This window comes from Octopus bimaculoides, chromosome 11, assembly GCF_046866305.1.
Source record: "Octopus bimaculoides isolate indiv1 chromosome 11, ASM4686630v1, whole genome shotgun sequence".
NCBI classification, from domain to species: domain Eukaryota; kingdom Metazoa; phylum Mollusca; class Cephalopoda; order Octopoda; family Octopodidae; genus Octopus; species Octopus bimaculoides.
Genome location: NC_142938.1, coordinates 48537479 through 48553980, shown reverse-complemented (window position 1 = coordinate 48553980; position 16502 = coordinate 48537479). Strand labels below are relative to the sequence as shown.

General features: G+C 35.8%; 1 protein-coding gene and 1 long non-coding RNA gene across 2 annotated transcripts in view; one reads left to right on the top strand and one right to left on the bottom strand.

Annotated features, from left to right (window-relative positions):
- The window catches only part of LOC106883134 (ral GTPase-activating protein subunit alpha-1), a 289144-nt gene that overhangs the window by 158043 nt on the left and 114599 nt on the right, over positions 1-16502 (top strand).
- Positions 10578-13069, bottom strand: LOC149133281 (uncharacterized). Its single transcript, XR_016243768.1, has 2 exons — positions 12116-13069; positions 10578-10939 (listed from the first exon to the last, which is right to left on the bottom strand). It is a non-coding gene; the product is annotated as an uncharacterized LOC149133281 (long non-coding RNA).

Sequence of the window (16502 nt, the reverse complement as noted above, 5' to 3'; positions counted from 1 at the left end):
AAAAAAAAAGCGGAATCCTTTATTTTACTTTGTGTTTCCTTTTTTGATCCACACACACGTCAATATACATGTGCACACATAATATATCATGTTGATATACATAGATACACATTTAAATGTGGCCTAAAATTCCATCAAAATTACTCTTGAACAAAATTACTGAGACTAAAAAATTTAATTATATTACATTAGATAACAGATGAGCACAGCATTTTCTATACACTAGGTTTGAATCCCACTGAGGCTAACTTTGCTTTCATCTTTTGGGGGTCAAAAAATAAAGCATGAGTTCATGGAAGTGAATTAGCAGAATTGTTTGAACATTTGACGAGATGTCTTGTGGTATATGTTCTAGCTCTGTGCATTCTGTGTTCAAATTCCACCTAGGTACACCAAGGACACCTTCACCAATCTGCAGACAAGTCCTTAAAACAAGGCCATTATCAAATACTTGGTGATAAGATGGAGTTTAAAAAAGGGTTTCCTCCACTGTTGTCAGTTATAATCAGTGTGAACCGTGTGAACACAGGTGCAGGTGTGGCTGTGTGGTAAGAAGCTTGCTTCCCAACCACATAGTTCCGGGTTCAGTCCCACTGTGTGACACCTTGGGCAAGTGAGTGGATTTGGTAGATGGAAACTGAAAGAAGCCTGTTGTATATTTTGTATATATATATATATATATATATACATATATATATATATATATATATATCAGTGTGTGTCTTTGTGTCTGTGTTTGTCCCCCACCACCACCACTTGGTAACTGGTGCTGGTATGTTTAGATTTCCATAACTTAGCTGTTTGGCAAAAGAGACCAATAGAATAAGTACTAGGCTTAAGAAAAAAAGCCTGGGGTCGATTTGTTTGACTAAAACCCTTCAAGGCGATGCCCAAGCATGGCTGCAGTCAAATAACTGAAATATGTAAAAAAAAAAAAATGTCAATTAATAAAATGATTAATCAAATGACCAGCTGAAGTGGGGTTGTCTTGGAAATGAGCTTTGAAAATTATTTTTGGTAGGAGAGAAGATACAGGTATGGTTGATACAGTTGGTTGTTTAGCATGAAACCTTATAGGTTGATGATACCTGTTGGAACATGTAGGTAGAGATGATGTTAGCACAGAGTCAAACATTTCAAGTAAGGGCACAATCAATTTTATCAACCTCAGAACTTATATATCGTTCACTGGCCCCCCCCCCCCCAAAAGACACCCCTGAAGGATTTGAATTAGTAGTATTTAATTATACCCTACTTCAAATCCTTCCAGAGTAGCTTCTTGTTTCTTTTCCCATCTTTCTGGAGCCAACATGTCAATTACACTCATACTTGCATGTGTGCACATGCTCGTGTACACACACACACACACACACACACACACACACACACACACACACACACACACACACAGAGTTTTTATCATTACTATTCTGGTGGCTGTCCTTCCTACTTCAGATGCCCCCCCCCTCCTTTTGGTTATACCATTTCCAATGCTTCTTTTTACCTTTCCATTTCACCTCCACAATCTTTACATCTTATTTCTTTTGCTTTATCCCTGGAAATTGTTTTCTCTTTATTTATTCATTTATTTCTCTTTTTATTTCTTATATTTTCAAATCTATTCAAATATATATAAATACCATGTAACAGTGGAATATGACCAATGTAGATTAAACTTCCATAAACATTTAGGTAAACATACATAACTTGGTTATCCAAATCTAGATGTTAGAAGTGAAAATAATTAAGCAGACAGAAAGCTAAAATATATCCTTCTTTAGCGAATCTTCACCTGTATTAGACAAATAAAAGTTTAGAAATAAAGATATTGGAAACATGGTGGTCCATAATTATATAATATTTCAGCTTTAATGTTGGCATCTAAAATGGGTATCAGAACTTTCAAAGCAATGGGAATTCTCAGTATTTTCTTTTTCTGGAAACAAACCAGGGAAACCTTTTTTGGGGGTCTTTCATCACCCAAATGAACATGCCTTTAGAGTATATGTTGAAGGAATTTAATAGATTAATCAACTCAGATATTTCATTAAATTATGAAAATTAGAAGCACACAATGTTAGTTTTCTTAAAGAAATTCTTAAAAACATCATTTTTGCTTGGTGGTTTTTTTAGTTGCAGGTGTTTGAGCTCAAACTGTCCGAGATATAAATCCTTTTACTAAATGAATGTCATCACTCCACTTAACCCTGTATTTGGATTATTCTGTCAGATTTGATATTTATCTATTCATATTGTTTTGAATTAATCATGTTTTATCTATTAGCTTTGAGATTTTGATGATGTGATTATTTATCTTTAGAATGATATTGTAGGGTAAGTTTGAGAGGCCAGATCTGGCCAGTTTGATTGTAAAGCAGGTAAAGTATTTGGGCTCCATAGGTTTAACTGCTTTTGGCAAAGCACCTCCTTCAGAACTATTTAAAAAAAACTATTCTTCAGCTGTCTGACCTAAGTGACTGCCTTTATCACCTTCAGACTAATTTTGTTCAAAGAAGAGTTTACAACGAGCTCTCTCTAGGGTTCACCATAGCCAGTTAAGAACAGGAAGGGCTGTTTTGTTAAAGTTTGCATTGTAATCACATTGTTCCACAATGCCTTGGCTAATTGTCTTCTATTATAATCCTTAGTTTATCTAAGTTTTGTGAATGAAATTGGCTTGGCAGAACTATATGGGAACCAATAAGATGTACTGTCCCAGTTTTTGGATGGTAGACTTGTTCCATTGTTCAGTTTGACACCATCTCATGAAATTTGGGTGCCTTTAGAAGAGACTGCTTTGCTGCAAACATTTGTCTGAGCATAGAATAAATTGGTGTCTTTAAGCACGGCTCCTCTAGGGTTGTGATTTTTCCCTTCCTTTTCTCCACCCAGAAAAATGTCATGGATGTTTCCTTTTCCTTCTCACTAAGAAGGAAATAATATTCAACTATGACAAACCCATCTTCTACTCACTCATACTGACTCACAAACTTCACATTAATAGCATTCTCATTTCTGGATTGATATGTAAAGTCCTCTTGTGATAATCTAACAACTGGTTTGTACAGGACACTTGCTTAACCAGTGTGTATTTGTGTGCGCATGTATGTGAGCCTGCATATATATGTTTCTGCATTTTTTGTATAAGCATGTTTAATTTTGTGTGTATGTGTGTTGCCTTGGGCTTTCAACATACAGGTACCATTGTGATGTATGCCATGTCTTGAGCAGTTTTAGCTTGGGTGAAGCCAGATCTCTCTCCATCTCTGAACCTATCTGATTTTTGAGAGAGAGGGAGAGTGAGAAAATAATCAGTTTCAGTACAGGAGTGGTACTTTATTTATCAAACCTGAAAAGAGGAAAAGCATGGTTAGTATTGATGGTACTCAGAATCCAAAGTATCAGAATGGAATATCATAAGGCCATCTATCCAGTACTCCAACAACTTGTCAATTTGTTGTGTGTGTTTGTATGTATGTAAAAATCTACCCAGAAATTGTGTGAAAACTGTCTATTGTGCTTGTAATTTGAATATACAGCTTTGTACTCTGTAATGTCTGCCCGAGAGTATGTTGTTATGGTTACAAGTGTCGGGAATATTTGGCTATAATTCAACGAGAGGTAGTCCAGTTGACCAAAATATCTTACAGCACTAATTACTGAAAACAAGACTCCTTTGTTTGTGTGCATGCGTCCATGTGTGTGTGTGTGTGTGTGTGTATTTGGAGTAAGATAGTCTAATAGCCTTTTCATCTTCCTTCTTCCGTGGAGTTATTTTGAATTATGAGGAGAAAAATGTTTCACTTTTCTTAAAGCTAAATCTTGGCTTGGCTTTCTTTGGAGATTATAATTTGTAAAATTTTTATATCGTATTTATTTATTTATTTATTTATTTATAGAAAAATTTTCATTTTGATTCCTTTTTTTTTTCCGTTTCTATACTAGAATGACCCCCCCCCCCCAAAAAAAAACGAAGAACAACTCATTTCTTCACCCCTAAAGATAGTGTGTATATGGTGTAATCTCATTGACTGTTGGAAACAATCAGCAAGGGAACTAACTCTTAATGCTTAGTACAGGTATACTTCAACTTACGTCGGCAATTGGTTCCAAGACATACCACTTAACTCGAGAAACGATGTGATACGAAAAATCATTCAAAAAAATTTATTAGCTTATATCAATAAATGGTTTGTTTATATTATATCTTCACGTGTTTTTTTAAAATGATTTTACACTTCGCTATTGGTTTTTAGTTGTTTATAATTTTTTTAACCTCTTAAATACGTTCGCTGAGATTGGCGCGATGTCTGATAAATTTTAAAAACGAAAGAACTAAACAGTGTAACTAAAAACAATGTAAGTTGGGGGTATACCTGTATTTGATAGTACGAATTTGTAGTATTGTTTTAAAGGTGACAACTTTATAAATGTAGGTTTGTAACGACTGCCTTTGTATTGAAAAACTGTACAAACAACGACAGTGTAGTTTCAATTCGAGTGGAGTTATGTTTGTGATACTGTATTGAGTGCGTTTGCTAATCAGTATAGCTTGTCTGCTAGTGGTAATACCCTATAAATACGTTTCCAGTGTTGATGTTTGTGGTTTGTTTAGTTTTGATGTTATGGGTTGCTGTTATCAGGAAAATATTGAAAAAAAAAAAAAATTTTTTTCTCAACTAAGGAAATAAAACTGATGGAGTTAACTCCCTTGTCAGCCTATTCCTCATCGTCTTGTCTTAAGTTATAGTTGTTTAACTGTATCTCTGTCCTGGTCCGGTAAATCGACGATCAAGACATTCTAGTACCAACTCATCCTTGTTAATCACAATATATCTAAACTACATTATCACATGTGTCCTTCCTTTACTTTTTAAGACGGTAGCATGTGATTTGAGAGCTTTAGTTACAATTTATAGAAAGATAGCAATATAAATTTTCTTGGTTTAATGAAAGATTGTATCAGGCCGTCCCATAAGTTCTGTCCAATTTTACTTTTTTTTTAAATTGAATGAAATTCAAAAGTATTTTAGAATGTCTAATGGAATTAAAAATTATTTTTATGCATTTGTGTGCACTTAAACTAATTAAATATTTTACAGAATAATAGAATTAAAATTTATTTGATTAAAGCCCTTTCTAACATGGAAGTATCCAAAAAGCATTTGAGGCACATAATGCTTTATGAGTACAAAAAAAGGAAACTCTGCAGCCGAAGTGACTTGAAATATGCACTCAGTTTATGGGAAAGAATGCTTGAATGAAAGAACTTGCAGAAGAGGGTTTGCAAAATTCAGAAGTGGAGATTTCAACCTTGAAGATTAAGATCAAACAGGATGTCCAGTTGAGTTTGATGATAAGCTCCTTGAGGCATTACTTGAAGAAAATCCTGCATTGTCAGTTGAAGAATTGGCAATAAAGCTTAGTTCAAACCATACAACTGTTGTCATCTTCAACTACTTGGAAAGGTTCCTAAACTTGGAAAATGGGTGCCTCATGAATTGTCCGAAAGCAACCGCAAATCTCCAATTGACATCTGCTCTTCTCTCCATTCTCGCGAACTCATTTCACCCTTTTTGGATAGACTTGTGATGAAAAATGGATCTTCTATCGAAATGTTAAACGTCGTAAACAGTGGCTTGGTAAAAGGGAAAAAGTTCAACCACAACCGAGAAGGGAATTTCATGAGACAAAGGTTCTTCTCTCTATCTGGTGGGATTGCAAAGGAGTAATTCACTTTGAATTGTTACCACCTAATGCAACAATCAATGCTCAAATCTACTGTCAGCAATTAGAGCGTTTGATCCAAGATTTGAAGAAAAAAAAAAACCCGCTTTAGTGAATCGAAAAGGAGTGATGTTTCATCAGGACAATGCGCGACCCCACACTGCAAAGATCACATCACAGAAAATTGAAAAGCTTGGTTGGGAAAAAATTCCTCATCCATCTTATTCTCCTGACCTTGCTCCTTCAGACTACCATTTGTTTCATAGTTTACAGAATCATTTGGGGAACATAACTTTCACAAGCCAAGAGGAGGTCGAAACTGACATTTCAGAGTTCTTCACTTTGAAACCAAAAGAGTTTTACATTGATGGGATTAAAAAGCTTGTAAATAAATGGAAGGAAGTCATAGATAATCAGGGAAAGTACACTGTTGATTAAATATAGCATTTGATCACTTGTTTTCTTTATTCAAAATTCGGACAGAACTTATGGGATGACCTGATATTTTGACATAGTGAGTGCTGTTTTTTGGTGTTAATGTGAAAAACATTTTGCATTTACCTAAAATATTTATTTCTTTAGGGAAAAGTGAAGTGTGTGTGCTTGTGCACTCATACTCATGCATGTGTATGTGTGATCATTTAACGTACATGCTCCATGTTGGCATGGATGTGTGTGCATGTGCCTATATTTTCACAAATACATCTTCATACCTTGCATTGCCTTGGGCCCCCAATTCCTTGAAGGAGTAGTTGTAGGGGTGCTTTCATGATTATATGGAATAATTTGGGCATTTTTACACCTAGCAAAATCCACCCCTCTATAGGTTTGACCATGGCTGATTTCTTTTAGAAAAATAGTGACAGAGAGAAAGAACTTGGAGCCCATCAGTATTATTCATTCTAAAAGTAGCATGTGGACACAACAAATGGGTTGTGTTTGAGAGGGTCTCTGTCACCCCTCAGCCATCTGGATGGGAATATTCATTCATTCAACTGCTGATATTAGTTGAACATATTAGATGTTGTACAGATAAGGAAAAAAAAAAAAGAAAATATTGGTAATGATATAAAAGATTAAAATATATAGCAATATTTTGTATTTGAATAATCTTTTGAAAAATATCCTGAAAAATTTGAAAATGATTGGTTTAATAAATGCAACGGCTTTGAGAAGTTTTGATCAGTTTTATTCTGGACTGCTTTTGCACATTACGATAGATTGATCCACAGTCAGACAACTTAATTCCTCTTTCTATACTACAGCACAACACTGCTTTGTCAATGAGGGTGTCTCTGTTGAGCTGCTAGAAATAGCTGTCAGGTCTCACTCATGTAACCTATTTGTCTTATACAAGGACAGTACAGTAATGTAACACAACTTCAATATGGAGGCTCTTTTTTTATTTATTGATCCCAAAAGAATGAAAGGTGAAGTTGATCTCAATAGATTTGAATTCAGAGCACAGAGAGCATCTGTGTATGTGTACTCATGTGTGCACTCACCCACATATGCCATGTGCTGTTTAAACCTATATAAGTTACAGCTTTAGATAAGTCCTGTCCTCTTTGTGTTTATAATATTTTGGTCTTAGCCTGTGGCCTGTATATAAATCACTTGTCGCTTTTAGTAAATACTGTTTGCGACATTTTATTAAATCATTCAGCTGAAGTAATCATTATCAATATATCATGTAATCAATGCCACATAACCATTGATATCCTAACAGTATGTTCCTATGACACATCATGGAACAAAGATACAAACCTGTGTTTTTTAATTGCCACTCCTAATTGATTAACAATATAATAGAAATTAGGATTACATCTGGCTGCCAGAGAACTGACATATGTTTTGTACACATATAGAAGAAATGTATTTAAAAAAAATTTATGAGAAGGTGTCTTATAAACACATTTGTTTTGCAACAGAATCAAATTCTGCTTAAGTGGTCTTGTTTGCTTTCACATGACATGATCAATGTGCATTTGTTTACAATGCTGGTATACATGTAGAATTAGTTGTCACATGACCAACTCACTTTACATACAGATTAGTTTGTTTGTGTGTGAGTGCATGCTTCAAATTTTGTGTGCAGATCAAGTCTTGCTAAAAAGAAGTTGCATGAAGTTTTTCACACATGGCTTTCGAATAAAAAACAAAGTTGCCATTTATCAACAAATACATGTAGTATATACATGTTTTTGAGAGTGTGTTTGTAAGTACATATTGGTACGCATGTGTATATGTGTGCATACATACATGTGTGTGTATAATTGTGAACTCATAGGAAGAAGTGTTGCATCTGTGGCCCTTTTCGGGTCTCTCTTTCTCTCTGTCTCTCTTTCTCTCTGTCTCTCTTTCTCTCTGTCTCTCTTTCTCTCTCTCTTTCTCCCTGTCTCTCTCTCTCTCTTTCTCTGTCTCTCTCTCTCTCTATCTTTCTCTCTCTCTCTCTCTCTCTCTCTCTACCAAATCCACTCAGTAGGCTTTGATTGACCTGGAGAAGACCACTCATCGAAGGTGTTTTGCAGTGGGGCCTAACCAAATCATGTGTATTGCTTACCTCTTAAGGAGGATAGGATCTAATTTGTGGGAAATTTGATGCCTATGTCTATTGATAGGAAATTTAATGCTCTCTGATTCCTTGTTGTTGGTTGGTTTGTGTAGGAAAAACAACTAATCCATACTTTAAAACAAATCTTTATTGCTATAATTTCTTTTAAGTATCGCTATGAAGAAGTTTGCTACACTAAACTTTGGAAATGATTGAATGATTTGTATAGTCATGTCTGAAGCCTACTGTCAACAGTCTGATTGAATGAACTTTACTCTATAAGGGCAATAGACTTCATTTGGTAAATTAGAATATATTTATTCTCATCTCTATAACAATACATTGTCATGGTGTTAGAAATCACTTCTTCAAAAATGGTGGTGTTTTTGCATCTTCCCATGAAGTGCATTTGGTTTGAGATTAAGATGCTGAACAACTTACCATATTATCATCCGTTCAAATCTTACTCTTGCCATTGCGTTGTATTTATGAGGCAAGATGCTTAACCCTTTAGCTGTCGGATTATCCTGTCAATGCAATGCTTGTTCGTTCACATTATTTTCACTTAATCAAGCATTATCTCAAAGCTTCAAGATTACAAAGATGCGATTTTATATTTTTAGAATAACATTATAGGGTAGGTGTGAGAGGCCAGATCTGGCTAGTTTACACATAAAGCAGGTACAATATTTGGGCTGGATATGACCGATTTAAATGTTAAAGGGTTAAATAACTCAGCTTATTCCAGTTTTCTTGACTCGCAAAAGAAAAAAAAGGTAGTGAGTGGTGGGCAAAAACAAGCAGGTGTTATTCGTTCTTTATTGTGACTTTAACAACAGAAAGTATTTTTGTATTGAACAACAGGGACTTTTGACTATTACTTAGAAGGAAAGATAAATGGCGAACACTTGAGAGAAAGACCTAGAATAAACTGCTTTGATAACATCAAAGACTGGACTAAGTTACTGTATGGTGAATGAATAAGAAAGGCAAAGAAAAGACCCAAATGGAGATTATGACATGGGTATACACATCTGGTGCAAAATAGTATTACACAAATAAATAGTTGGTTGTGGTTATCTAAAAAATAACCTATTGCAGAAATATAAGATAACACAGAATGCAATCCATACTACTCAAATGTAGGTATGATACTCAGTTCAACATGTTGGATTTACAGTTGATAGTTGAACAGTGAATACTAACACCATCAACTACTTTGACAGTTCACACAGTTCTTATGGGTGTGTACAGGATTCTCCCATGACAGAGATCCTTGAGATTCAACCTGCCGAGAGCAGATGGCACCTAATGATGATGATGATGATACTCTGTGAAGTGCTTTGTGAATTAAGCAGAGACAATGCAGGGCTGAGATGAGTTTTTCAGTCTTGTGGATGGGTAAACAAACTCAATAGTACAGGTGCTCCCCAAAATGCATCCAGTACATTCTGTAAAGGTGGTTGGTGTTAGGAAGGACATCAAGTTGTAGAAATCATGCTCAAACAGAATCATTAGATGAGATTGAGATGTGGCATTCTTAATGTTCAGTTTGAACTTCACAAACTTTCGTTGCTGTTGGATCCTGCTGAACTGTTCAACCCATGCGAGTATAGAAAGCAAATCAAAAATGATAACCCCCCTCCCCAATAAGGCTTATTATAAAAAGTAATTCCATTTCCACCGAAAACAATCCAGCAAGGTTATTTTTCAGAGAAAGGGAATAAGTTTAGTTGAGGTAGTCTGACAGCTTTGTTTTATATATTCAGTTTTTGGCTTAATATTTCATGAAATTTATCTACAAAGGCTATATAAGAATATTTATATGAGCATTGTAAATACAAATAGAATATATTGATTGCATTCTATGGATAGCATTTTTATCAATTAAACAAAAAACAAAAAAAGAAATATGAAACAAAATATGAAAAAATGAAACAAAAAAATATGGAGTGGTAAGGATTATTTTATTATTACTCAATATATGTGTGTGTCAACGTGTGTGCACATCCACTCTGTAGCTATTGGAAAATGAGCACAAATCTGTTAATGTGTGTTAAGTATGAACAAATGTACTGTCTGCACAAACATACATGTGTACAGATGGATGATGCATACATACATATACATCCACCCATTCATTTTGATGAGGTGGGTGGGAAGTATTCATGTTTCTAAACTTTTTCAATACATGTACAAAATTAGGTATATATACATACTTTTCTATACGTTATATATATATATATATATATATATATATATATATATATATATATAAATGTGCACAGATGTGGGTGTGTGGTAAGAAGCTTGCTTCCCAACCTCATAATTCTGGGTTCAGTCCCGCTGTGTGGCACCTTGGGCAATTGTCTTCTACTATAGCCTTGGGTTGGCCAGTCTTGTGAGTGGATTTGGTAGATGGAAACTGAAAGAAGCCTATCGTGTGTGTGTGTGTATGTCTTTGCGTCGGTGTTTGTTCTCCCATCACTGCTTGACAACTGGTGTTGGTGTGTTTACATCTCCATAACTTAGTGGTTCCGCAAAAGTGACCGATAGAATAAGTACTAAGTTTAAAAAATGGAAAAAGTCTTGGGGTTGACTTGCTCGACTAAGACCTTTCAAGGTGGTGCTCCAGTATAGCTGCTGTCAAATAAATAACTGAAACAAGTAAACAGTAGATGAAAAATAATATATATATATATATATATATAGGAGACCACTAGGTGGACTGTTAATGTGCTAGAAGAAGATCACAGTCCACCTAGTGGTCACCTTTATATATACATATACAATAATCCTTTAAGATTTCAGATATTTTTTCTGAATCTCCTCAATTCCTTTAATGTGCTTGTTCCCTGGTATTAAATTGATATTAATTGATATCCAATTTTTTACCCTACTGTTGTAAGTTATATATATATATATATCTCAACATGCATGCACACACTTACACATGTATGTGCGCATATACATGCATAAAAATATGCATCTACTACAGAGGTGGGGAGACCCCTGCCTGCAGGCGCAATTGTGCCTGTGGGAACATTCTATTGCATCCGATGGCCGATATACTTGTATGTACAAAATATAATAAATTTTTCAATTATAAAATTTATGCAATATTCATATGTGGATTTGTGACATAGGTTGCATTTCCACTATGACTTAAAACAGATTCAAACAGAAATTGTTCCATTTGAATGGAAGTTTTGTTTTCACTATAAAACACATATTGCTAAGTTTTTACCCCTTGAGACCCAACTACACTCTAGCTGAAAGATATAGAATATTGCATAAGTAATATAAATGTCTTAAATTCAATGGCGATGTTAATGATGTTATGCGTTAATTTAATGTGTTAAACTTATCTTTATTAATGTATATCGAATTATACATAGATATATACAAGATTTACACAGACATGAGTTAGAACTTGTGGTCTGCCCACGGACATTTTTCATTGGAAATATTTGCCCACTGCACTAAAAAGTTTCTCCACCCCTGATCTAATATATGGATCCATATAGAAATCTTATAAAACAGTCAATTATACACAGACATCTACAAATGCATGCACACAATGCATTCTTCTACATGATAGTGTGCATGTGTGTGCTAGTTAACTCTACATATGCATACATATATACCTGTGTGTGTGTGTGTGTGTGTGTGTGTGTTTGTGTTTTTATATATATATATATATATATATATATATGCACACACATATACATTCATTTGTGTTTGTTTGTGTGTGTGTGTGTGTGTATATATATATATGTGTATACACACACAATCTAACAATGCATATATGTGCACACGCACAACACAACTCACCTTACTGTTGTTTTGCTGAGTGATTTTCCTGATCTCATCCGGAACTTCAGTTTCAAGACATCTCCGGTGATATCCGATGCCGCTTGGGTATCAGCACAAAAATCGGAAGCACTGTTCAAATAGCTAAGATGAAGGGAAGAAATATTTTGCATTCCACTTGCTTGTCCCTGGCAGACACTATTTTTCTTCTCCCACAAGCTCATTTTACTACTCCCCTCCCCTCTACTCTTGTTCTCAAGTTTCCTGTTGTTGTGTAAGTTAGTTTCGGATTTCACTATTAGTTGGTGGGCTGGGCATGTCTGGGGGGCAGAGGGCTGTTTAGATCTGGGCAGGGTGTTCTGGTGTTTGCTAAGGCAGAAATATGTATAACATAATAATGATGGTAACTGTGACAGTCGACAGTATGTATGTGATGATGACTGATACTAGCAATGAAGATTTAAGAGTTATGATGATTAATAGCAGTCATAATGAATAACAATACTGATGACGGTGATTGGTTGTGATGGTTGCAATCACTGCCAATATTCCTGTCATAATGGTTCTCAATGGTTTAAATAATAATTAAAGTAATGGATTTTATTGTTTTATTTTTATTATTGTTTTTCTCAAGTCAGTCTTGATTGAGTAGGTCTACAATTAGAGATGTTCCAGCTGTGATTTATTTCTCTTTTAATCCAACCATCATGTAACTAGGATTATATTATCCAGTGCAGTACTTATGCGGCAGGATGTGAGTTGAACCAGATTTTGGCTGCTCTTTCTGGCAGATCTTGCAACTCTGTAGATATTTCCAGGGAGACCTGTTTGTTCTCTTATTGTTTTCAACACAGGTATGATGTCCCAAATGTAAACCAATTGTAATAGATTACTTAACAAAAAGGAAGATGGAAAATAAATCTTTTTATCAAAGTCTAATTTGTTTAATCTACTCAACTGAAAATGTATACTGGCTGAGTGCTGGTGTAGCTCTCTCCCTCTTCTGCTGTCACTTTCTGAACATTAACAGTGGTACTCTGCCAGTTACGACGATGAGTGTTCCAGTTGATCTGGTCAATGGAACAGCATGCTTGTGAAATTAACTTGCAAGTAGCTGAGAACTCCACAGATCTGTGTACCCTTAATGTAATTCTCGGGGAGAATCAGCTTGACACTGAATGTGACAACACTGGCCACTTTGAATTACAGGTACTACTCATTCTTTTCCACTCTAGGCACAAGGCCCAAATTTTTTGGCCAGTCGATTAAATTGACCCCAGTACAGAACTGGTACTTAATTTATCGACCCTGAAAGAATGAAAGGCAAAGTTGACCTCAGCGGAATTTGAACTCACTACTCATTATTGCCAGCTGAGTGGACTGGATCAAACTCATGATCATAAGGTAGTGAGTTGAATATCCTAGCCACTAAGCCACATGTCTTTCTGGATGTACTGCTGGGTCAAAGGGCAGGGCAGTAGGTAACATGCCTGTGACTGCTCATGATTACATAGGCACCCAACAAACAAGCAGTTAGTGAAAGCATAGCACAGTGGTTCCCAGCCTTTTTGCTACCAAGGACCTCTTATTAAAATGAGTTTTCCCACAAACCCCAGGATATTGAAAGGTCTGTCAGCTTAACATGTTCGTGGACCCCTCCCCCCATACTACCTTTGCGGACCACAGGTTGGGAATCACTGGCATAGTGCATATTACCAAGCCACCCCCAGACATAGGTGAGGACTGGCTCTTTAACTTGATAGGGCCTTATTTTATTGATCCCGGATAACTGAAAAGTAAACTTGATGCTGGGAAGATTTGAACTTGGAGTGTAGAAAAGGAAAGGATTTAGTTTGGCATGGTAACCCTTCTTTCAGCACATTGAATTAGTAGTGCAAGGCTCACAGATTTGTAGGTGGTGGTGCTCAAGGTTTTGAATGACTGGATTGAATCCAAGCTAATTTTTAATTTATCAACCACCTTACCACCATAATTTTATCAATTTAATAATAATAATAATAATAATAATCTTTTCTACTATAGGCACAAGGCCTGAAATTTTGGGGGGAGGGGACTAGTTGATTACATCAACCCCAGTGTTTCACTGGTACTTAATTTAATGATAATAATAATGATCCTTTCTACTATAGGCACAGGGCCTAAAATTTGGGGGAGGGGACTAGTCAATTACATCAACCCCAGTGTTTCACTGGTATTTAATTTATCGATCCTGAAAGGATGAAAGGCAAAGTTGACCTTGGTGGAATTTGAAGACAGACGAAATGCTGCAAAGCATTTTGCTTGGTGTGTTAACAGTTTTGCTAGTCCACTGCCGTATTAATAATGGTTTCAAATTTTGCCACAAGGGCAGCAATTTTGGGGTGGGGTGGGGTGGGGGGATAGTTGATTACATTGACCCTTGTGTTCAACTGGTACTTATTTTATCAACCCTGGAGGGATGAAAGGTAAAGTTGATCTTGGTGGACTTTGAACTCAGAATGTAGCGGCAGGCGAAATACTGCTAAACATTTTGTGCAGTGTGCTAATGATCTTATAAGCTCGCTGCCTTAATAATGAAAATAATAATCCTTTCTATAATAGGAACAAAGCCTGAAATTTGTGGGGAGGGGTCCAGTTGATTAGATTGACCCAGCGTTCAACTGGTGCTTATTTTACCAACACTGAAAGGATGAAAGGCAAAGTCAACCCCGGTGGAATTTGAACTGAGGATGTAGCGATGGGTGAAATGCCACTAAGCATTTTGCTGGGCATACTAATGGTTTTGCCAATTCGCTGCCTTAATAAGGATGATAATAATTGGAATACATAAATAAATGTAAATAAAAAGTATTTCCACTTTCACTACAAAGAACATTTGTAAAAGTCTCAAATTAACACACAAGGTCATTTGTGTGTATGAGTGTGCACACATACACATTTGACCTTCTCTCTCTCTTTCTCTCTCTCTCTCTCTCTCTCTCTCACACTCACACACACACACACACACAGTATTCTTCTGTGGCAAGTGCTCATTTTCAGAATGATGTGAACCTTTTAAATATTGTAATCCAATATTAGAAACTTGCTCGGAGATGGGGGTGGAATAGTGGGGAGACATATTTTCATTGTTATCAATTGTCCTTTTTTTTAATTAAGTCTTTTTATTTTTTACTATATGTTTAATCCTCTCTATCAAATTTGTGGTAGGTTGCCTGCATGCATGTGTGTGTGTGTGTGTGTGTGTGTATATATATATGCACACATGAACATGTGTATGTGTATACATGTAAACTTGTGTATGGATGCGAGAGTATTGTTCGAGGTTTATTTACTTCAGTTTATAAATAAATAAATAAATGAATAAAATAAGTTAATATAATGTATATATAAAAAAATATTAAAAAAAACAAGCAAAGAAAGAAAACAGCAGTAGTATTATTGTTGTTGTTAAGATGAAGAAGTTGAGAAATGGTAGGGTGGTGTCGGTGGTGGTGTCAGCATTGTTGTTGTTGTTGTTGCAGTGATTGGAAAGGAGGGCCTTTTAATGTTCTTATTATAATGTGACTATCTTTGGTTGGGTGTATGTAGGTGTATGAGGGAGGGGGGAGGAGGGTAATGGTAGTCGATGACAGGGGTGGGAGCAGAGTGTGTGAGAGGGAGGGTGGTACAGTTTTTTTTTTGAAAATATGGAGCAAAACTGGAGCAGTTTTTGTGGGTGGTTGGGTGGGAAGGATGGAGGCAGGGAAGATTCATAAGGTAAAAGAGGTGAAGTGGTAGGTGAAGATGGGTGTCGTGTGTGTGTGAGAAAGAGAGAGAAAGAGAAGTGAAAGCTTTAAAAGAAAAGATTTTTTTCTATCTAAAATATTTTTTTTGGGGGTATTGAAGTAGGCTGCAGGATTTGGGTAAGTGAGGTGGGCGGTGCTTGCATGTGGGGCGGCGATAGGACAAGGAAGAATAGCTGCCATCACAACAGTCCTTTCTCTTATCATTGATTGAAATATAATAAGTTTAAAAGTTTTAGGGAATCATGTAAAAAGGAAAAAAGGAGGAAATTCTTTTCTTTTTTTTTTTTTGTCTTTTTATGGATGTGAGGGAAAGCAAAAATTTGTGCATTGGTTGGTGGTGTGTTTGTAATGTGTGTGTATGTGTTTGATAATGTATATGTATTTAATGTGTGTGGTAGTGTGTGTTGGTAACATGTGTGTGTGTGATCATTTCATCGTGTGTGTGTGTGTGTGTATTGCTGTTTGTTGATGTCTGTATGCCCATTAGCCTTGGGCCAGCCCTGATTAAGCCAGTCCATGATCAATGGAATTCTTACTGCAATCATCCTATTTTGTATATCAGTAACTTCCTTGTTCAATATACTTTTCCTTTTATGAGAGTAGGGTGTGATTTGAGGGATATT